The sequence below is a fragment of the Thunnus albacares genome, chromosome 7 (genome assembly GCF_914725855.1).
Source record: "Thunnus albacares chromosome 7, fThuAlb1.1, whole genome shotgun sequence".
NCBI classification, from domain to species: Eukaryota; Metazoa; Chordata; class Actinopteri; order Scombriformes; family Scombridae; genus Thunnus; species Thunnus albacares.
Genome location: NC_058112.1, coordinates 10,468,481 through 10,491,944, shown reverse-complemented (window position 1 = coordinate 10,491,944; position 23,464 = coordinate 10,468,481). Strand labels below are relative to the sequence as shown.

Here is a 23,464-nt window from a genome sequence, read left to right as displayed (position 1 = left end):
TATTTAGCACTTGAATAACAGTGAAAAACTCTTGTATCAAGTTAAAAAGTTACAAGTGATGAAAACTATTGACAGTTGATCACTTCCTGTTTCTCCTTGCGTCTGATCTTCCGCCTCTTCTAAGCTATTTAACCCTGATCTTCTCCATGACACCATGTCAGACTCCAGCACTCATTTCCAGGCACATAGGATTACACTACAGCTAAAGGCTACATTCTCTGTAGTCTTCACATGTTATAGTCCGTGGTAGTAGCCATAAATATAAGCACGACAAGTGGTCATCTTTAATTTCAGGCTTTATTTCACCCTCATATAAATTCTACTACTTTAATCCACATGTCAGTGATTTATCTTGCTCTGCATTCCAAAGATTTTTTCTCAGATTTGTAGATGCATTTCTTGTTAGCTTTTAGCTCAGCATCTGTAGAACTTAAAAGTGTCCTGTCCTGGCTGGTTACCCCTGGCCCTCCTTGTGGGGTCTAACTGCCCCCCTCCTACACACACACACACACACACACACACACAAAGTAATCCTGTCTGTGTGTTGTCCCGTCCCATGCTCTGAGTCCAGCTCGGCCCAGCATAGCACAACAAGAGCACACCCAGGAGTTAATCTGGATCATGGCGGTAATTACTGCCCAGGGTGTCCAGCCTGTAGGAGAGGGTGAGGAGGGGGTGTGTGCCATGAGGGTATAAGGAGGGAAGCAATTGTCCAGTAAGGGAGGAGTCCAATAGGCAGTTCTGCCCACTGACCTTGGAAAGAACTGCGAGGGAGGGAGGGAGGGAGGAGAGAAACAGAGAGGTGGAGGCAGAGCAGATCCAGCCATTAGCATACTGACAGAGTTCCAGCACTGCAGATCTCACTCTTTCTTCAGCCGCTCTCGCTTTTATTCTGCCGGTGAAAGACAGAGAGACAAGGAGGGCAGGGAGGAGCAGGAGTGTGAGGCAAAACCTTTGACAGACAAGAAAAAGAGGATATCTGCCTTTTCACTGATCCAGGCACAGTATTCAGCCTTGTGAGTAGACTGCTATCAGTTTGCCATTCACTCTGACTGTACATGTGTGTGTGTGTGTGTGTGTTTGTAGCTGTATATGTGTGTGTTCAGTATGGCAGTGGCTGTAATGAGAGTCACATCTCAGGAATTTATGGATGTAATCGGGAGAGTTTCTCAACCAGAGCAGACAGGGTGTTTCTCCACACTGTTTGCGGTTGTTACCAAGGTATATGTTTGTTTTCTCCTGAGGAAGGAGATGCAGTCTGTTCTGAGCATTGGTGTGCTGTATGTACACTGCCTGTGTGTTTGTGTACACTTGGTCACCATAGCACGTGTCGTTCCTCCAAGACCACGGCAGCCGCCTGTCAGAAACAGACATTCCTGTGGTGTGATGACGATGAAGCATTTGAGCGACAGTGTTGCAGCGGTGTTGCTGTGGGAGGATGTGGTCCTCGCCCTCCTTGAGTACCAGCATGGCTTTTCTTTTTTTTTTTTGTTATTATGCAACGCTCTGCATGCTGCGCTGTTACATAGCATCAGAGTTGCTGCTGATGAATCAATGGCAGCAGGGTGTGTTTGGCTATACAGAGACACTGCAGCAGCCAGGCATCTTCTGCCACACTCTGCAGTATCCAGCTTTAGGTCAACCGCCCCCCCCCCCCCCACGAGTCACTGCCGTCACCGCAGGATGTCACTGTTTTCACTTTTCAGAGCCTCACTTGTGTGTATGAATTTGACAGTTGCCCAAATGCCAAGAGAGCAGTTTACCTAAACACAACACATTATCTTCCTTTCCTCCCATCCAGCCACTGCGGCTCCTTTTTTTCTGCCTTAACGCCTCTTCTCTTTCCCATCATCATCATCATCATCATCTCTCCTGCTCCCCCTCCGCCGGCCCTCCCAGCGCAGGTTATCTTTGCTTTGTAATTGGGTCATTTTCTCATTCCTCTGTCCTACGCTGGCGTCAGGAAAACAGCAAGAGGGGGAGGCAGAGTTGTGAGAGGTTTATTTCCGAGCTAATCTGGGTTAGGTAATTGGTTAGATGTGCTGAAACAAAAGGTTTTGAAGAAAAGTTACATTTTGCGCACATGTGTATGCCATGAGCGCATGCATCTGACGTAACAGCGGAGAGGCAGGGACCCCCAGCTTTGTCTGTTTTCATAACACATGAACAAGAAGCTGTGGGAGAGTGGAGGGAAGGTTAGAGGAGGGTAAAGAAAGAATATAGTTTTGGGTTTTTTTGTGCCAGTGGCTGGTTCTGCCCTACTTACTGCTTCATGACACAGGACTATATTTTCTCTGAGGTTAGAAGTACAACCAAAAGTAGCTGCTTTAAATGCACCATTACACCATCAGATCAGGTAACCCTTGCTCACACAAACTCTTGTCACCGGCGGACAGTCGCCTTCCTCAAGGTCACGATGCAGGTTATCTTTGTCTCCCTCCCTCCCGGCCAGGCTCTGCTGTATCAGAAGACACAGCGTGATATTGTGCTGCGCTGTGCTGAGTAGGAGGCAGCGCTCATGTGATGTTCAAGGGGGAGGTGAATAGCTGTCATTCATAAGAGAGTGCCCGTTTGCTCGGCAGCTGCCCTCTGCTCTGACTTCAGACACTGATCCTGCCTGTCAGCTGCTGCGGTGCTTCTTCCACAGCTGAACTGTTGTCCCTTCAGCCGGTGAGGTTGACACATTAAACATGTTTATTGTGCTTGATAAGAGGCGTGGTGGATTCCATTTGATGATGGAAGCATAGGCTCATACAGCATCATGATTCACACTGACTGAGCTAAACTCACATTTAATGCAGGATTACAGTCATTTGCAGTTTTAATTAAGGACTGGTCCTCTTTGAAAGTAGAGTGTTTTGTCTTTCTTTTCATGCTCTCACTTCACAAACTGACAATAACAGGTGATGAGGTATAGAACATGTATTGCATCCTGTATGTAGTTCAGTGGCACGAGGTATTTTGTTCAACTTTATAAAGCTACACGGTATGCACGCAGCTGATCCTCTGACAGCGTTAATCCCTGTTGGCCGACACTGGATCTCTCTGCACTGCTGTCCTGCAAACTACAGCCGCTGGACATTTTCAGGGCAGTCAGCAGCAGCAGAATATAGCAGCCTTGGCAGGACCCGACAGATGGGAGCGGAGGCATGCTCAGAATGTCTTATGAATGTTCATTCTACCTTTAATCTTGCACCTGAACTGCATATTGAGAGCAGTTAGAGGAGGCAGAAAGTGTCTGCGTGTTTGTCAAAGCATAAAGATGGAGTAAATGAGACAATGGAACAGCAAAAAAAATGGGGGTGCGAGTGTTTGTCTAGGTTTTTATGCATCACATTATGTTTTAGTATCTTCTTGTTCCTTGTGTGCTTTTTGAAGAGCTTCAGAATTAGTGTTTTTGGTTGTGAACAGTCCGGACGATAATCAGCAGATAATCCTGTTAAGCTATTATTCCTCTAATGGCTTTGTTTTGGTCAGCAGATGGACACTGCAGGTGGGTATTTTGTCTGGTCTGACTGTTTTTCATTGTTATCATTGTTGACTCCACAACTAACCTGAACAGTGTTTTTATCACATAACTAATTTGCCTTTTAGTCCATGTTCAAAAGCTGTTGCTTTTGTTGCAGATTTCTTTAATTTGGTTACTTGTGGATGTATGTGGGAGGGAGTTTTGCTTTTGGAGCACAAAGTATCATTACTGTGATCCTTGGCCTAATGTGGCCGTGCTAAACATGGTCCTATAAATAATCTCAGAACTGGCATCTTTATCTGATCCCAACCACAGAATTACCCAAAATCCATTTTGGGTAATGTTGCCATGAACATCACTGGGAGTCCACTTTGAAACATGAAACTTTCTCAGCATCTGCCTCCATCTTTTTCATTTCAGACATCTTGCTACCCGTTGTTAACAACATACAAAATGGAGCATTTCATTTTCATCAGAAGTAGATTAGCTCGGGTCTGTGCATGAAGAATCCATCCAGTTTAACAGTTTGTTGCTGGCATCACCTCCATGTTTCTCCTGTGCAGGGAGTTGGAGTCTAGCTAACCTCATCAGCAGACATCAGCGAAACGCAGTGTGCTGTGTTCAGCATACGCTGAAGGAGCGCTGAGTGAAAGAAGGAAAAGACAGGAAATCTGAAATGGTTGAACCGTGTCCATCTTTGGAGTGAGCTTTGTTTTCTGTACCTATCTCCTCCAACTGCAGCCCAGATTCAACACAACTCATTTCACTGCATTCATTTTTTTTTTTTTTTTTTTATCCCAGATTTGTCTGGCTGATAGAAGTGACCCCGGATTTTCTCCTGCTTTGCTGTGTGAAATCACCACTATGTGGGTTTGTTTTTGCATATGAGGCTGTTTTAATAACCAAATCAAAGATGGGAATAGGTCTTTTGGAGTTGCTTTCTGGTATCTGGCAGTCATATGGGGGAAAAAAAAAAACAACACTTTTTCAGCTGTCAGCAACCAGATTTGTGGTCAAGACCACCTCAGTCAAGTGAGTGAATTTAACCCTCCAAAGTCTTCAGCTTGTATATATTTACATAAATAAATATGAAATGATAAATAGTATAAAATGAAGAAGAGAATAGACAGATTTTTCTTTGGCTGTAGTATTACAGAATTCGTCACTCAACATCTGAAATAATATCCATGAACTCATCACTCTAAGTACAGTCCGCCCCCTCTAGTGCAGTCATGACTCTTGTTAAATATTTATCCTCTGAGGGAACTTAAATTAGGTGCTTCACTTTTATCTTTAATCAAGCGTGTCTCTGGAAATTGACACTTGTTAAGGGCATGCTGAAGGAGACAACCAAGATACATGACCTAAGATGAAGGGCAAAAATGAAGAAGCCTAACATAACTGGAGACATGTGGGAACAAGTTGGTGTTAGTATGGACACTATAAAAGAAAGTACAGTTTGGAGAAATTGACCATTTTCTCAGTTTAAAAAGTAACATTATGTTTGATTATGAGCCACAGTTCATGTGCATCGGACTGCACAGGGAACACATGGGCACCATATGATTATGTGATTACACTGTTGACCTCTGTATCAGGTTTCTGTTCAGATACACATGCAAAATCCACAGAAACATTTCTAATATGACACCGATTTAGAACAATAATACACACAAGCAAAAACCATTAACCACAGCCATGACTTTACACAATGCCTCGTGTGAGAACGATTGTGCATGTCAGTAAACAAAGACTGAAAAAACAACATCCTAAGCCATTTAAAGTTTTTTTGTCTTTTCTCTGAGGCTGTGGTGTTTCTAACAGACAAAGACACATCTGTTGTAGTTTAGATCGTAGCCACGACTGTTAGAGAAATGCATCTCTATCGTGTCAGATGTGTTGTCTACTGCCCGCTTGTCCTTTGTTTATACCTCATCACAGTAACCTGTTTCAGATGTGGGTGAGAAAGAGGTCAGAGGACAGTGTCCTGTGAAGATTGCAGCAGGTTTTGGCAGCATAATTGCTTAGTAAACAAAATAAACAGACAAAAACAATCTGTGTCCCTTGTAAATATCTTCAGATGCTTTATGTTGACTCTATAACATACGCTTTGTTATGTCGTGGGATAGCAGGTGGCTAGGACTGTCTTAAAAGTAAGAAAGCTAGTTAAAGAAGCTCTTGGTATAGTCCTTATGTAGTTATAATTATGTACTCTGACAGGACACCTTGACCTGAGCCTAACCTTTGCCCCAATCCCAACCAATCATCTACGGAGATGATTAACCTCAACCCAACCTTACTCTAACCCCTAAACAGTCTCTGTGACACTTTACCATAATCTAACCTAAGACCTTAACCCTATAGCACTACAGGAAACATATGTGGAGACACTACTGGAACAAGAAACAGACTGATCCTCCATTTGGTCCTCTGGTGCCAGAACAAAGTTGGCTAGACCATTCGGCTGCAGCTGGCCAGAATCAGCTCATCAGCTACCTGAGTTACATTAATTGGTATAAAAATAAAGTTTATAAAAATAAAGTGTTTTAAATTGCTGCATTCTGCTTTTCTTGTTTATTTACGACGTACATTTGGTTGGCAATCAGTGCTCACCAGGTGAAGAGGGGTGTTCAACAGACATAGTAGCTAAATTAATCAGGCTAAACTGAATTATTGATATCTCATGTTAAAATGTTAAAGCTGCACTAATTAGTCTTTTTCTAGTAATAATGGAGAAATGTCTGTGTGTAATATTAAAGGTGTTGTGCATACTAGTATTAAACCCACAGAGAATTATCACTCAACTCGGGTTCCAATCAGCTCTACGGAGTATTTTTAGGGTCTTTCAGCTCATTGTTTTGGTTTTATGGTCCACAAATTTACTGCTCTTTCTTGAGTCTCACCCCTTGTTTACAGCTGCAACAGGCAGCTGTTTTGAGCAAAAAGCACTGCTAAATCCACTGTACACTTCCTGCCCAGTACAAAATTGTTGAGAGACAAAGCCAGCAGCTAGCTGGTGAACAGATATTTCCCTGAAGAGTTGCTGGAGACCAAAACAGAGCTAAGGAGGAAAGTGTAAACACAACTCCAAGTGAATGCTAAACAGCCATCTGTTTTAGCATGTTCCCCATAAAGATTTTATAAGATGAGAAGATGTCAGTGTTGTGTCTTATTATCAGATGCTGCCTGTAGTGTATGCTAATGTGTTAGCATACAGCACCACATGTTACTGGAGTTGTGTGTATGTATTCCTATCTGTGTGTTGCCTCATTAAGTACATGTACTTTATGTGAGTACAGGAGTATGCATGTGTGTGCAAGTGTGTGAAGTAGGTCAGCGGGGAGTAAAGATCAGGGGCTAACGGGGCAGAAAGGCAGAAAACAGGATATGGCAGCTCTGAACTTTGAGAAGAGCTGAAGGAGAGCGTTATACGCCTCAACACATACACAGGGCAGGGGGTGTTGGCATGAGGTCAGACACGGGGTCAGATGTTCAAAAATAAATGCAACACACATGGACATATGATTCATGTCCACACACACACATGGAGAGGAGTCCAAACTGGACTTGGGTCTTTACAGCAGCTGTCTTCTCGGTTCTTCTTCCCAATCCCACCAGGATCAACTTTCGGACAGATGTCATGTCAGTCACACAACAACACTGGGTTATGAAACAAATTTTCAGTAGTAATACACTGTACTGTAGTAAAATTAGATTGATAGATATCACTAAGCACTGAGAAAGCCACTGAGCAATAATATCCCAATCATACCAATAATACTACAGTCTGACACATTCATTTGATCATTGACAAAGTTGAATGCCTGCAATGCTGCCTTCAAATGCACTTTGAGTACACATAAAGCTTGACATTTAGTGCATATGCTAGAAATTGTGAGAACACTCTTGCTAGCCAATTGATAACAAAATTAAAGTTTCCTTTGTTTATGTTTAGGAATGACAATTAAGTACAATTCAAGAAGTAACTTACATGGGCTCTGACATTTTAAAGCCATCCGTACATGTCACAACTTGGAAATTCTGAGATATGAGACACATGACCTGACTTAAAGGCACCATTACACAATGAGGAAGCTCAGCATGAGTCATCACATTTCTGTAAAAGTGACCTTTGTGTCAGCACATGCTTCTATCCATACATCAACATCCAAGTACCTTAATCTTTTATGCAATTAAATTAGAAATCATACCCTCCAATTAAAATTGAATTGCTAGAATATCCTAAAGAATAACCTTAAATTTAGAGTAATATCAAAAAAAAGCACTATTTTATTCTATTACCTCCAAACATTTATCTTTATAGTGTCAATCTATCCAAATCAATCAATTAACATTTTCAATATAGGCTCACTTTTGTGTCCTCTTTCTCAGAAGTCCACTTTTCATATCTTGGACAGGCCTTCTTCATCACAACAACACTAAACAACACTCATGTAACCTAGTAACCATCCAAAATGACACAATGGACTGGTGGACTCATGCATAAGCTTGGCAGAAGACAGTACTGCTATGAAAAATGTAGACTGTAGAGATGTTGAGTCCCAATTGAATACTGGATTAAAGAAAGCCTGTCTGACAGGGCGGGGATTCCAGCTGGGCACTCATGCAGGTTCAGCACCCGAGGGACAGACAGAGAGAGCTGAGCGTGAGCAGCCCTCAGCGGGAGAACAGGAGCCATTGTGCGGAGAATAATGTTCATGCCATTTTCATGATCCACATCTCTGTACTTGTACTTCCTTGAACCGGCTGAGCTCCGGCCAACCTGCCACATGGATTGTGGGAATCTTCTCTGAACCAGATGTATTCTGCGTAAAGTCCTATTGAGTGTGGTTGGACACTCTGGGTGTGGTTGGGTTCTGTTTTATTCCTGCCTTTGGAGGATTTTTCCTCAGCTGGGAGAGAACGGGTTCATTTCAGGCTCCAGCACTTACATATGGCTGTCTGTAACACTGCAGCCTTACCTGTTTCTGCTTGTCTGTCTGGGCTACCTTTTTGTCTTCTAGGAGATGAAGGAGACATGGTATCACCCGTTATATAGGAGCAAGACACATGCAGCCGCAGCTCCCATAAAAACAGCCACACAGAGACAAACTACTGACAGCACCACTGTCCGAGAGTGCACGGTTACCACGGTAACCTGTTAAATCACACCACAGAAAGGCTGACTACAGGATTTGGAGTTACCCAACTTGCTGCTCCACACCCTCAACTAGATGAGAAAATTATGGGATGCCTGCAACAGCCGAGATGAGTGTTGTTCTTTTGGGTGACATCCAGTTTGTATACAAGACATGTGCACTGTAATTATGCTTTTGTGCATTGAGTCTAACTGCATGCCAGTGTAGCCTCCGTTTGCCTTCAGTGAAAGGGAAAACTGTTGTCATATTGGTTTATCCAGAGAGTGACACGCGCAGTGAACGTTGAAACGACTCAGTGGAGTCACTCTTCTCACTAGTTAAATTTTTAAGAGGTGATAACAGCAACTTTTCCCTTCCTTTCTTAATGATACAAGGGGGAATAAAGTGAGAGAAAACAAAGACATGAGGTCACAGATCAGAGCTGATGTCAGGACGAGAGCTGCAAGCCAAATATGATTCACACACACACACACACACACACACACACACACACACACACATATCTCCATGGGATTAGAAAAGCTCAGCTGTGAGTTAAACATAATTCTACCCAGAAGGAAAATGTGCTAAATTCATATTTCTGGTAACTTCATAGGACAAATAGATGATGATCCCTTAGTTTCCTCGATTTAGTTGTTCATTGTCACTCATTGTGTTTTCACGTTCATACATTTCAGCAGAGAGGGCATCTTATATGTTGAATAAATGCCGTTAATTTTTGGATGAAAAACATACTTTTTTGTGTTATTTGTCCAACGTCTGGAAAGTATCCTGCTTTCAAACACAGTTATATAATGCAGGATGACCACCGCTCCACCTGGCTAAATCTTTGCAAAGGTGCTGGGGAAGCATCAACGAGTCCAAACTGATGAACAGTGACTGAACAATGTTTAGTGAAACACTCTAAGTGTGTGGAAATCTCCTCCTTCAGTTTAAACACATAGTTATAGGAAAGCAGTTTGACAGGTTGATGTATGAGAATATAACTATCACTGACAGTTGATATCAGTACATATGAATCATCTTCTGGACTATCTTCTTTCATGTGAAGATAATGATCATCATCATCTCATGTTTTTGAGAGTGGAAAGAAAAAAAAGATCTGACAAATTTAATATCTCTTTGGGTTTTATTGGCCTTTTCTCACCAGAAACATGTTCGTTTCAGAGCTTTGCTGAGCCATGTTCATTATTTTTGTATCCTTGAACACTACTGCAACCGAAATGTGCCAGAGGCCCCTCAGATCAAAGTATTATTTCATACCTTTCATGCCTCATGAGGAGCCAAGTCTGCAGAAGCTCATCAAGCCAAGAAGAAAAGCGGACACGACATATACCATACAAGGCCTCTTCAGTGAGGTCATGCCTCAACTCTGGGATTATCAGAATAGCTCGACTCTGACGTGATTTTCTCTTCCCTTCTTTTACTGTAATTGAAGGGCTGCATTCTCTGCCGATCTGTTTTTCATTTCACAATTAGATACATTTGGCTGGAGTGATGTTTGCATTATGCATGTATAACATAGCTGTTTCAGGAAAAATGTATATATGATCCTTGATTCCAAGACAGGCAATTTATGCTGTAATCTTGCCACATGGTTTTCAACCAAGATGTCGTAAATAGCATTTATCTTCATGCTGAACATGCTTGTCTTCTGTCAGGTTTATAATGGAGAAAGAACTGCTGGCATTCAGGCCTTTCAAAGGTCTTGAGAGCTCTATAGAAATTTCACACATATTGTTCTCTGTGACCTATTTTAAATTGAGGGCATTGCTCTTTGCTGACTGAGTAAACTTTTGTAAACTAGGGAGTATTTTGATTTAACAACCAGGCCTTTCATACTTTAGACTCATACCTGATCTACTAAAGTGTTCATCTGTGGATTCCTCTTGCTTGATTTTAGTGGCGTCTTTGGTGATAAATGGTCATGACTGTATTTTTAGCTCTAGGGATGGTAATGTTGGTCTGGCAGTCGGTCCACCACTTTGGTCCAGACTGAAATATCTCGGCAACTATTGAATGGATTACCATGTAATTTTGTGCATCCATGGTGCCTAAAGGATGAAACTAGTGAACCCCTGACTTTTCATCTAGCCCCATCAGCAAGTCAAATCTTCACTTGTCCAGTGAAATATCTCAACACCTAGATGGATTGGAACAAAATTTTGTACAAACCTTCATGGCTCCCAGATGATGTATCTTATTGACTTTGTTGATCCCCTGACATTTCGTGTAGCACCACCATAAGACTGTGGTTTTGAGTGAAATGTCATGACAGCAACTGGATGGATTGTCTTGAAATTTGGTTTAAACTTTTCTGTTCCCCTCAAGATGAATTGTAGTGCCTTAACAAAGCCTCTGAAAGCTGCTAGCATGGCTGTAAACCCACAGAGATCATGTGTCACCACACTGCTGTGAGGTCACTGTATTCTTTTTGCGTTTGAGTCTCTGTAGGTTTTTTTTCAATCTATTCAGCTGTGATAATACTAATTCTTGATCACGTTAACCCCCCATTCTGCTCTCAGAGATAAACTGAATGTTGCTATCATTTAGCCCCAGATAATCCCCTCAGATCTGAACACAGTATCACTTGTAGAGAGGAAGGACATTATGTCTGATTCAAAAAAGGTGTCAGGAGGGCTTAGAGACTGAGGCTTTGTCCGTTTGATCCCCATCTCCAGTTGTGATAGAAGCTACAAAGCGCACGAATCACAAGTGTTGGCAGTGTGATGAATAAATCGCTCCGAACGTCTTGTCAAGGAGTGACAAAGCAGGCCAAACAGCAGAACAAAAGCAGTTTTGTTCCTTCAGAAGATAAGGAATTCAGTTACTCTGTCTTCCTTTGATAACCACCGCTCAATGTCAAGTTTATCCAACACGTGGTTAATGTAGATAATGTCACTCCTCTGATTTCCTGATTTCCATGTTTGTTTTACTCGACTGCGGGTGGTAAAGCGGCAACAGTTGCAGACTCTTTGTGTGTGGAGGCCCTGCATGTGTGGCCATTTGTCAGAGTGCTGGCGAGGTATGGTGGAATTCAGAATTAGCTAAAAAATACAAGGATATGTGTGTGTGTTTGGTTCGAGAGGTGGGGTCAGGACGCAGAGATGAGCTCCCTGTTCTCCCAGTCTTTGTGTCCCAGTCGCTCATTACAAGAGCTCTTTGTGCCAGCCAGAGATCACATGTCACAATATTTGAACAGCTGCAGACGATAGTTGTGTGTTTGCTCTTTTCCACCTGCACGGAGGGCAGAGATCTGGTTTGATAAGTTGGAGTGTGAGAATTCGGAGAGCTGAGTAGTGGGAGAAGTGAGCGTATGAGAGACAGAGAAAAAGGGAGAGAATGACAAAATAGTCTTTGTGTCTGCTTTCTGTTTCTTTATTGTTGTACTATAAAATACACTATTAAAATACACTACAGCACCACTACCACACAAAGGACCAGTACTGTATGATCAAATACAAGATTAATGTGATCACAAATAAACCATCAAAAAGAGTGACATCTGAGAATCCGCCCCAGAGTGTCTAACTGGTGTCTAATTAGAGCGAGATCAATGTGTTGCTATTACTGTAGAAATATTACGTTAGAGACCTTGCTAGTAGATTCATTGACAGCTCCATCCATTCTGTCACTTCTCACTTGCTCCATTAACCTAAACCTGTCAATATTAGAGCTGGGGATGTGTCGTTTGCACTTCTAGCGCCTGCTCTTGCTGCATTCGATGTGGCTTGTTCCCCAGAAAAACTACAAATTCCTTTTTTTTCTCTTTAGTGGTGCACAAAGCCATCAGGGAAAGCATTTACATGTATAAAACTAATTTATGTAGTGCTTTAAAATATAATGTGGTCGTAGAGATAGGATGTTCAGTTGATGTCTACTCTACTCATGGCAGAGAGAAGTTGTGAGTTTTTCTCTCCACATGAAAGCTACTTTAAATCTTAGATAACCAGAGCCTCCGTCCAGCTCCATCTTGCTGACATGTCCTGTTATGTTATTGACTCCAGAGCCTCAGGGCTGGCAGCAGGAGGCTGCTTTGTGGACATGCAGCACAGAGGAATCTAAGAGAAAAGAAATAATCATGACAGGAGCTACTACAGCTACAATCCTAGTGTTTTTCAAGCCTCTGAACATTTTAAAACTGGTGGTTTGTCTTTAATGAAAGACTGTGTAGGAATACATGCTACAAAACAAGTAAACGCCTCCCTCCTGCAGCAATACTGATTTCTGATAGTGGTGGACACCAACTATGCGTGTGCATGTGTGTATCCATGTGGGTTTCACTGCGGTCTCAATGTAAAGACAGGGAAGTGTTTGGTTTCTGTCCTTGGGCTGTGTTTGTGTGCAAACTCACCGTGAACGCTGCAGTACGTGACCATCATGGTCACTTTGTATCAAGTTGAAGGGTCGACTGAAACTATGACCTCAGCCTGTTGTTGAATTACTAAGTCAACGTCTGCCTGTATGAGTTGCAATTAAAATGCAAAGCAGGAGCTGAAGAACAAAAAAAATTGATGCTAAATAAACAGAACAGTCTGGATTTATTTTCACATTGTAAGTCAAGGTCAAGTTGGGGTCGAGCACATTTCAGTGTTGATGCGGGACGAGAAAACATCACTTCAGCTCAGCTTATGTTGTCTTATGTGATAAGCTCAAGTTTTTGATTACAAATGGACAAAATCCTCCTGCAGAACTCGTTGCAGGCCTCTCAGTGTGGGTCTCCGTGCTGTGCTGTGCTGTATATGTGTAGTGATTTGCACTGAGCTTTGAGGTCATTGTGTAAACTGCAGCTGAGCACTGCATTGTCTCTGACTGCAATGAAAAGGCTTTGCTCAGGACTGTGTTTACTGACTACTGATTACAGTTAGCGCCTGCTGGCGGGGAAATAGTTGGGCCAGGCTTGTAATGGTAAGGATACTGCAGCCTCATAGTCACTCCATGAAGAGAGGGGAGGGAGGGAGAGAGTTCATGGAAAAGGAGACAAAAGAGAGAAAAAAAAAGAGAGAGACAGACAGAGAGAGAGAGGGCACCTTGGCAGTGCAGAGCAGAATACAATTAAAATTCTGGTCCGGTCACAAGCACATACTGTTTGGAGTCAGTGTTTTGTATGATAAGGGGGCAACTTAACTTTACTTTCTTTGCCAGGTTTGGCAGGTAACACTGATGACACTTGACACTGTAATGTGCAGAATTCACATTCAGACATGCTGTATTTATTAACCATGAATGGATATTAGCGATTGTTGCAAAAGCAAGTGTAGCCTATGACATAATGTCAAAAATAAATAGAATGAAAAATGCATAGCTTGAAATGGAAATATGCATGCACACACCTATACTGTATACTGTATATAATACAGGGGCTTCATTAGACAGCAGTTCTTTGTCCAGGCTGATGGCCAGTGAGGATTCAGTCTGCAGATATCTGTTTTGTTTTTGTATTTTCACTCAGCTTGACATGTACTTGTTCCTCAAAAATTCACAGTGTTGGAATTTCGTTCAGACAATTTTAACAAATATATATTCCTGCATTATGTGTATATTTTAAACTGGAGAGTAATAAATGCAGCTTGCCCTTTATGTGCCTTAATTGACAGTGTTTTCCATACAGCCGTGTTTTCCCATGTAAGCGACACTCATGAACATAATATAATACAAATTTCCCCCAAACAAAACATGTGAGCTGGAGTGTGATAAGTTAAATGTTACTATTACATAACCAGACTTGTGACATGACTAAAACAAATCCATTATCACATATAATGAGGTTCTGTAATATGGTTATATACAGCTTACATGATTGAGAAGCATCTCTTTTGTACAGCACAGGTCGGCCATAATGAGGTTTGGGTTTTTAAGGCTGTGTAGATAAAACACGGCCCAAGGAACTGAAAAGAACCATCAAGTAAACATTCAGGCCTGGGTAGAGTATAACCTTGTGGTACAACATAATTCAACTTATTAAACCATCTAATGTCATGGATTTAGATGCAATTACCCATTTCCATGCTCTGTTGTGTCTGACATGCTCTCTGCCAGCATATTAACTTCAGTAAGGTAGGCTTGATGGTTGATCCTATTAAACTAAGATTAGGTTATATTAAGATTACTGTCTGTAGAAGGGGAAAAACAGGAATCTGGTATACTTTGCCAGACAGAAGACTGAATAGGACAGTATATGAGCCCAGTGAGCAGAGCTAACACCTTCACTCCTTCACTGCACATATGCGTTAGTGTCCATGTAGGCTTTTGTATACATATTTGGGTGTGTGTATATATAACACAGAACTGAACTTAATATTAGAGGTGGTCTCAGCATAGACAGTCAAACCTTTCAGTGTCTTCTCCCACCAAGCTGTACTGTCCTCCCACTCACTACTATGACATGCTTGGCAATATCTTAGCTAACAGTGCTCTGGATTCTCATATTGGCCTGGACAGGAAGAAAATCTGGTCGCCATGGTAACTGATCTTTTTTTTTTTTTAAAGCCTTGTTTGTGCCAGCCCAAGGGTGAGTGCAGTGAAGCGAAGCAGGCTGCCAGTCAGGGATTGGTTAGTTAGATAGGTGAGTCCTTGAAGGTCCATAGTCATGAAAATTGGCTTAAATTATCATAAGGACAAAGTTACACACACAAAAACACACACAAACACACACATGCACTGCTGCAGGGCATTTTGTGTTGCTAAAGTTGATTTGTATTGATTTATTAAAATAAAAAATGAGAGTATGTTACACACTGAGTGGAATAAGAACTGCTCATTACCATACAGGTCAGAGAGAGTTCTCCAGAAATCCTACTAAGACTACTCGAGGCTGTCCTGCCCTCACTGTTTTCACTGACAGGCAGAGAGACAGAGATTCGATTAGTGAATTAGTGTCTGTACATCCTGTCTGTCTTGCACTATGGAAAGATCCATTCTGCTAATGAGTGCACTGCAGTAACAAAACATGTCTGCAAACTATGGCTTTTAGGAAAAAGTGCCCTGTAGCAAAGATTAATCCCATACCACTATCTGTGAGATTTCTGCCACCAACCCAATGCAATGCAGGAGAACTGAATTTAATTTGACATGCTTACAGTAATGACAAGTTACATTAAAAAAAAAAAAAAAAAAACCAGCAGTGTGTCTGTCCAGAAACAATGTGCTGGTTACTCTGGATAATCCATAGACATACAGAACAGTGCAAAACTTGTAGGCCCTTTAGATATTTAGATTCTTAATGTAATGCCATAATGTAATACCATCAGAGAGGCGTCTGATCGGTTGCAAATTTATTCTGCATCATGACAACGACCCCATACATACAGCCAGAGTCATAAAGAACTATCTTCAACAACAAGAAGAACAAGGAGTCCTGCAACAGATGGTATGACCCCCACAGAGCCCTGATCTCAACATCATCGAGTCAGTCTGGGATCACATGAAAAGACAGAAACAACTGAGACGCCTAAATCCACAGAAGAACTGTAACAACTTCTCCAAGATGCTTTGAACAACTGACCTGCCAAGTACCTTAAAAAAACTGTGCAGGTGTACCGAGGAGAACCGCTGCTGTTTTAAAGGCAAAGTGTGGTAACACTAAGTAATGATTTCATTTAGATTTCTTCTGTTCAATGCACTTTGTATCAAGTTAATTAATAAATAAACATGATGGCATTATTTTTAAAGCATCCTCACTTTACTTTTAGTGCCTAAAACTTTTGCACAGTACTGCAGCTGTCCACAGTTTTCATTGTAACTATTTACCACAGAAGAAATAGTTCCTATTAAAGTGCTTGCAGTGAGGTGTGTGACATATGAGATATAGCTGGTGAATTTCGAAAGGCATAGTTTGACACTTATAGTTAGATGAGAAAAACATTACAACTATCTTGTGTGTATGCTAAATATGAAGCTATAGCCAGCAGTTGGTTAGCTTAGCTTAGCACAAAAACTGGAATCAGGGGGAAACTGCTAGCCTGGCTCTGTCAAAAGGTAACCGAGGGATTATATGCAAGACTGTTTCTTGGTTGGGTGCAGTTACTTTCACCAACCACAGAGATTCCAGGAAGTCACTGAGCATGGCCAAGAAATAGTCCTGCATATAATTCCTTGTAAAACTGCAATGTGTCGTTTTTTTTACACTTCAGCTTATGTACAGGTTAAACGTACAAGATAAAACATGAATCAGGATTTGGTCTACTTTACACCTTCACTGATCAGCATGGGAACCACTCCAATCCAATATAGACATCTCCCTAAACACCCAGAGTCATTACAGACGCAGCCATACTTAGGCCAGGAGCGTCTGTGTTGCGAAGGATTACGAAGGGGTCGAGGACAAAGTGTCACGGTCATGACTTTTGACCCTTTTAACTTCTAGGAAAGATTGGATTTATAGCCTACCATGCTAGCAGTTCACGGACACAGCCGTGTGAGAAATCAGCCCAGTGTGGCCGCACCCTGACCGCTGCTGCTGTTTCAGTCCTCACACAGTCCTGGTCTGAGGTCTTCTAAACACATGCACTTAAATTTAGACTTGCTCAGACTGACCACAGACACAGTGAGACCTCCAGAAATCTGACTTCACTGTCTGCCCTTTCTCTCCCCTGCCTTGGCCTCTTTTGGTTGGTGTGTTTTTGCTCAGTAGCTTTTGTTCATGAACTTTGATTCCTCTGTTTGACCCCCTACCACACACACACACACACACACACACACACACACACACACAAGCACCTCTCTTTCTCTTCATTTCTCCCTCTACCCATCATGCTCAGGGGCAACTGACTGGAGCTGATTTACGTAGTGTTTGCACAGGGTTAGTGCTCACCATTCTGGAGGAAATTAAATGTTCAAGTTACAGCACTGGCAGGATTCATGTTACCTAAAATACTCGTGTGATTCTGGGAAGACCTTTTTCAATATCACTTGTTTGGACTGAGAGGGTTCATATTGTGTTCATCCGTGGGTTTAAACAATTACCTTCTATATAAAAACTGTTCCTTAGTAATTTGTCTTTGCTGTGTTTTAGCAGGCAACTTACTGAGAATTCAGATATCATATTTATAGATCTCGGAGCATTTGTTGGGTTCAGTTTGTGCTACTCTGTGTGTGTACACACTTGTTACAGTGCACGATGGTCACTTTTACTATCCATTTATCTTGATGCCAGTTTCCTACACAAATTTCTGTTATTGGCAGGTGTAGCTGTCTGGTTAGATCAATACTCCAGTTAGGAGATTCTGCAGTTACATGTGAAAAAAACACATTTAATTAGATTTGCATATTATTTGTATGCCCATATCTAATTATCTCATTCTTTAGATAGTGTGGGGTTATTTCATAAATGGAAAAATATATGCATTCATTAAATGAATAGTGGTCCTTTAACCTCATTTAGTTCAATTTATTTTAATTTTGGGCAGTCCATTGTTGTTAAATGGTGTTGTACTGCTCTGATTGTAAGATTGTGATTAAATGATGACTGTTACCCTTATCACAATTTGTCTTTTTCTGACAATTTGACATTTTGATGTTCATTAGTTTTGGCTATGTCTGTATTTTGTCAAGGTGTTTGTGGTCCTCTGATTGGATAATTTACTCAGCATCTACAGTATGTATATGTTAGGAATTGTTGCTTGTTCATATATCTGATGTACAAACACTGTAAATAAATATACCAACAGTAAGAGGGACAGTGTGTGAGAAAGCAGTAATATTATCATTGTTTTTCTCAGCATGCTACAATAAACAACTGTAGAACAACTTATACATTTAAAGTAACCGTCCTATGTAAATTGGCCTCCAGTTTGTCTTCATATGTTTTACTTATCTTTTTTTTTTTTTTAGAAATCTGAGATCCAAGTGAGATAAATCTCATTTTTGTCTGCACAGTATTAAGAATTTTCTTAGACTATGTGGTAATATCTGAAATAAGGCAGATTTTGCTTGATTTTTTAAAAAAAATACTTAAATAATCTTATATTATCTCACTGTTAATGTTTTGTTTTCATGTGCTTGCACCTGGTGAGCCATTTTTTTAGGAGGAATAATGTTTGGAAGAGCCAAGTGTCAGATACTATCACTGGCTGTACTCCTGCTCTCTGTCTCTTCTTATCTGCAGCTCAGTGCTCACTGGCCTGTAACAGGATCCTGATGGCAGGCCATGAACATGATGAGATCACTTATTAGTATCACTGCTCTCATCATCTCCTCAACCTATTCATGATCACAGTAGAATACAAGACATGAGGGAGGTGTAAAAAAACCAATGAAGCCTCAATATTCACTGACATGACATTCTCTGTATCTGGGATTCATTAACTGTGGCCTATGTGCTGTCAGAGAGCTTGATTTAACCCGCTTTAACCTGCAGTCTGTTATAATTCAAACCTCAATGAGCACATGCACACATGCAGGCGCAAATATGTAGACACAGACACTGTTCTGTTCTCACTTCCCTCAGTCATCACTCAAATGTCTAAAAACTCATTTTTACAGTGAAGGAAACCAGCAAGGCTTAAGAGGATAAGATTGGCAGAGACCAAAACATAGCATTTACTGCATGAATGCATTTATAAAACTGGATACATTTATAATAGCTCTTTACTTTCACTGGCAGTTTCATTTGGTTGAGTCGTTTATATGTTTCAAATATGTTAATATGCTTACACACACATTTTTGTCTCTGTCTCCTAAAACTAAGCAAGTAAACAAAAACATGCTCAATATTATAGACATGATAATGCCATAATGTTGAGGAGGGAATCATTGAAAAAGCAATTCCTATCCACAGAAAGAAAATGAAATCTTTTAAATAAAATGATTTTGATTAGAGTGAATAACACCTTTATGTGGGTGGCGTCTGCTGGGTGTAGAAAAACAGATGGCTTTGCAGACAGCGGTGCATGTTTTATTAATAAATCTCGCTGTCCAGTTATCGCATTAGAAGAAAAATGGCTGCATAATGCAGAGGTCTGGTTGCCTTTGGAGCAAGAGGTTTGAGCTACTTTCCCGATCGATTCAGACAGCCTGTGAACTAGAGGGCATTCTGGAAAAAGCAGATTAAACATAACAAATAAGTCTTGTTTTTTTTTTTTCATCCACAGTAGAAGTATGTATTAGATCCTCTTTGTGGGTTTTTTTAAATTAAGATTCACACTTCATATTTTATTTTACTTAAACATTTGTTAAAATACTGAATACATTTATTTGGATGTAGATAAGAAGTAGGTGTATATTCCATAACTCATACCTGTGTAATTAATGTGTACTTTGAATATAATGACACACCCAAAGATATCAGATGTCTGGATATTTGTTCATGTTCAACTAAGCAAACTTTCCTAATGTTAACATCTATATTTGTCTGTCAGGAAATGAAGGGTACACACACACATTAACACCTTTACCTTGGCACTGTCCGACAAAATGACCTAAAAAAGAAAATCCCAACTGAGATGGCTGCCAACTTTGAGGTCTTTCATCTGCTCAGTCAGTATTAGTGCTACTCCCTTTTAATCTTTCACGCTGATAAGGTTTTTTTTTTTAGTTTCTCACTACCTCATAACACATGACATCAGCTCAGGAAAAAACAAAATCGGAACAGGAACATTTCTCATCTCTGGCAGAACTGGACCAAGCCCAGACTATTACACAACAGTCTGGACAACCAGGCCGGACCATGATTACTCATGTCATCTTTGGGAATGAGCGTGAAATTGACAGAGACCTACTTTTCCTCAAATGGGGTGTAAAATACCCAGGCTTTCTATCTAAAATCTTTTATTGCCTCAATGAACACGGAAAGCTTTTCTTTTTTTGTCTCACCAGCTAAATGCTGCTTTCATTGCTGCTGTTGTTCTGCCAACTTTTTCCTCAACTTTCAAGTCTGTAAAATACTTGTAAAATGTATGACAGCAGGGCGCTTATCATTATGCAATTATAGCACTTATGCTGTTCAGCACATGCCCAAGTTGCTCTGTTTGTTCTTTGCATTTTTATCACAGTTGAAGCCACACATTAAGCAAAGGGTGCAGTATTAATGTAATCTCTTGACTCAGGACATAATCAGGTCATTTAGATGTTATCAGCAGGAACAGTAGTCTGCCTCTGTGTTCTATATCTTAATAACCAAAAGTTCAATTGTTTTAATGCTGGAATGTTTATCTTTGCATGCAGTTAAGAGTATTACTGAATCTAAGCGTGAATAGCAGCAGTTATGCATCTGTCTGGTTTCTGCAGTGCTATAAATAGCCCCCTGCTGCCCATGTAGGAGAGGCTGAAGTGTGGTAGGCCAGCAGGTCAAGCTGCCACATACGGGTGCTCTCAAATGTCTTGTAACAGTTGTGTTATTTCTGCATTCTGGCCCCTGGCAGCATTAAGTACTGGAGTGCATTTTAGCAGCAGCAGCAGCAGCATCTCAGAGGGAGAACAGCTGAGCCAGAGCCAAGCCTGACATCTAAGATCAGCAAGCCAGAAGTCCTTTAAGTCAGTCAGAATGCCATTAAGTCAGTCAGTCAAGTAGAATCATCCTTGACTGTCTAATAGCTCAACTTCAGTCACCCACTTCAACCCCACCTTAAAAAAAGAAAAACAAAACACGCCTATTGTGTCTGTGTGTGCTTGCAGGCGGCCTGAGTGAAGATCCCTCCCATTGTGAACCAGTGGGAGTGTGACATCACCCCACACCCCCCACCTTCCTCCTATTCCTCCCTCCCCACTTCAATGCGTCTGACCAATCAGCGCCCAGGGAGATCCGGTCACGTGAGAATCCCCCAGTCTTGGTTACCATGACAACGAGCACTGGTCCAGGCAGCATCTTGCTGTGGTGAGAAGAGTAGGGGGAAGAAGGAGGGAGGAGAGACGGAAAGAGAAGGGGAGAAAGGGAGGGAGGAAAATAGAAAGAGAACAAATCCCAGCCAGAGGAATACCTCTTCCCTCATTACAGTAAGTACTTTACCTTTATTATCCCCTTTCATCAGCTTCATCACAGGTGAATGAATGAAGACCACACGCAGGCCATTGTCATCTGTATTTGATTATGTGATATGGCAGATGCCTTTGAAGATTTCGGAGATGACATCATGTGCATTTCCTTTGTTATGTTGGGAATGTGTGCAGCCAGCCTCACCTCAGGTAGACGATCCTTTGTTTGCATGCTTCAGTCAGCTTCCACTGCTCCTCAATGAATGGCTGATGACAAACCTCAGTGAACAGAGGCATGTTGGGAACCAAGGTGCTCAGTGCAATTAAGAGTGGTTTCATAACGTGGCAAAACAGAACGCCGTTGGGCCAGCAGCAAGCCTGTCCACTCCTGACTCCTAATCTACTATCAGTCCCCTTTTTTCTTCACTTCTACTCCTCCAACTCTGTCTCACCTTTTCTCTCTTCCATTTTCACACAGTCGGACTCGGTTGACATCCTTCATCCCCCCTGTGGTTTGTCTAATTAGCAAATCTGTGCAAATCCAACTAGGGCAGCTTGTTCTGATTGGAGTCCTCATATGTGGAATGTCCTTGTGGTGGTGGAAACAGTAAGCTTTCCTGAACGCAAGTCCTCTCATAGTCAAAATGTTGCTGTTTTGAATTAGGAAAGGTTTGAACCTCATATAGTGTTGCACCAACATGAGATCTGAGTGATGTGGTGTAATGTTAATGTTTTCAATTTCATAAGAAAGAGCTGCTTTTTTATTATGCGCATAATCTTAATTGCAGGAATGTTTTTTCATCGGTCAACTCAGTGACTGACTAACTTTGTTGTTAATAAATAAGTCCTTGTTTTGAGTCACAAGAAATTATAGAGCTATTATGCACTTACAGAGGCATGCGGTAAAATAGACCCCCAGTTTAATGTTATTTCTGCCATAAAAGAAAGCATTACGTTATCCTCATAATGAGCTTTTAATAGAGGAAGTTGTTTTTGAGGTACACTAGTGATTATTTCATTTTCAAAAACAGACATTACCAGTACTTATTTGAGGCAAATAACATTACACTGCTGAATGAATGCATGACCTCATAACCTGGTGTCTGACGTCATATTACGCCCAATCTTACACATGCTGTTCTTTTTTTTCCACTCACTCTTTTATAAATATGAAGGCAGAACAGATGTTTTCACTGAGGACTTATTACATCACTTGTCTGTTGAATGAATAAAGAAAAATATAGCGGTAGCACTGATTCTTCTTCAGTGAGCTGGCTCATGGACTGGCTGTATTCAAACTGAAGTTTACATGGTATATTTTCAAGTGATTACAAGTGCCTTGAGTCTCTGGGTGCTCTTGAAAACCAGCCACACAGGTCTATCTGTCCAGTGACAGGAAGGGGTCCGCCTTGCTGGATGCTTTAGGGGGAGATTTTGTAATGTGCACAGAGCTGATAGTGGCAGAGGGGTTCCTCCTTACAGCACAGACTCACAAGAGCTCAGCATTGCATTGTACTAAAAATATAGATAAAAGCCTGATTTTTGACCAAATTTGGATGAAAATTGTCTTAAATAGTCACATTTTGAGATTGAACTGTTTTTGTTAGCCTTTGTTGGCAGTGGAACATCTGAAGCAGCAGTGACTTTGATAGTTTAGTGGGCCTGCATGTCATTGACCTTTCCCTTGAAACAGCCAGCACACTTAGGATAATCATTACAGCTTTTAATAGGTTCTTTTGATTTGCAGTCTGGACTGCTGGGTTGTCGATGTATACATTATGTTTTTGTACTAGTATGAGTAGAGGTCTTGGATTGTGATGGGATTAAAACAGAACCAGCAGTGTATCAGTGATGCATATTTCTGTGTGTGGGAGGCAGCCAAAGACTCACTATACTGTTTTCCATGTGATGTCTTGCCATTTGAAAG

General features: G+C 41.2%; 1 protein-coding gene across 13 annotated transcripts in view; it reads left to right on the top strand.

The window, feature by feature from the left end:
* Positions 1 to 812: 812 nt before the first annotated feature.
* The window catches only part of mical3a (microtubule associated monooxygenase, calponin and LIM domain containing 3a), a 93,519-nt gene continuing 70,867 nt past the window's right edge, over positions 813 to 23,464 (top strand). For 10 of the 13 annotated variants that reach the window (XM_044356403.1, XM_044356405.1, XM_044356391.1 and 7 more), the window contains exons 1-2: positions 813 to 1,016; positions 21,241 to 21,558. The gene's annotated coding sequence lies outside the window, so the exon portion shown is untranslated. The remainder of the gene's footprint in view (positions 1,017 to 21,240; positions 21,559 to 23,464) is intronic. The other 3 variants (XM_044356402.1, XM_044356404.1, XM_044356401.1) reach the window with 2 other exon arrangements.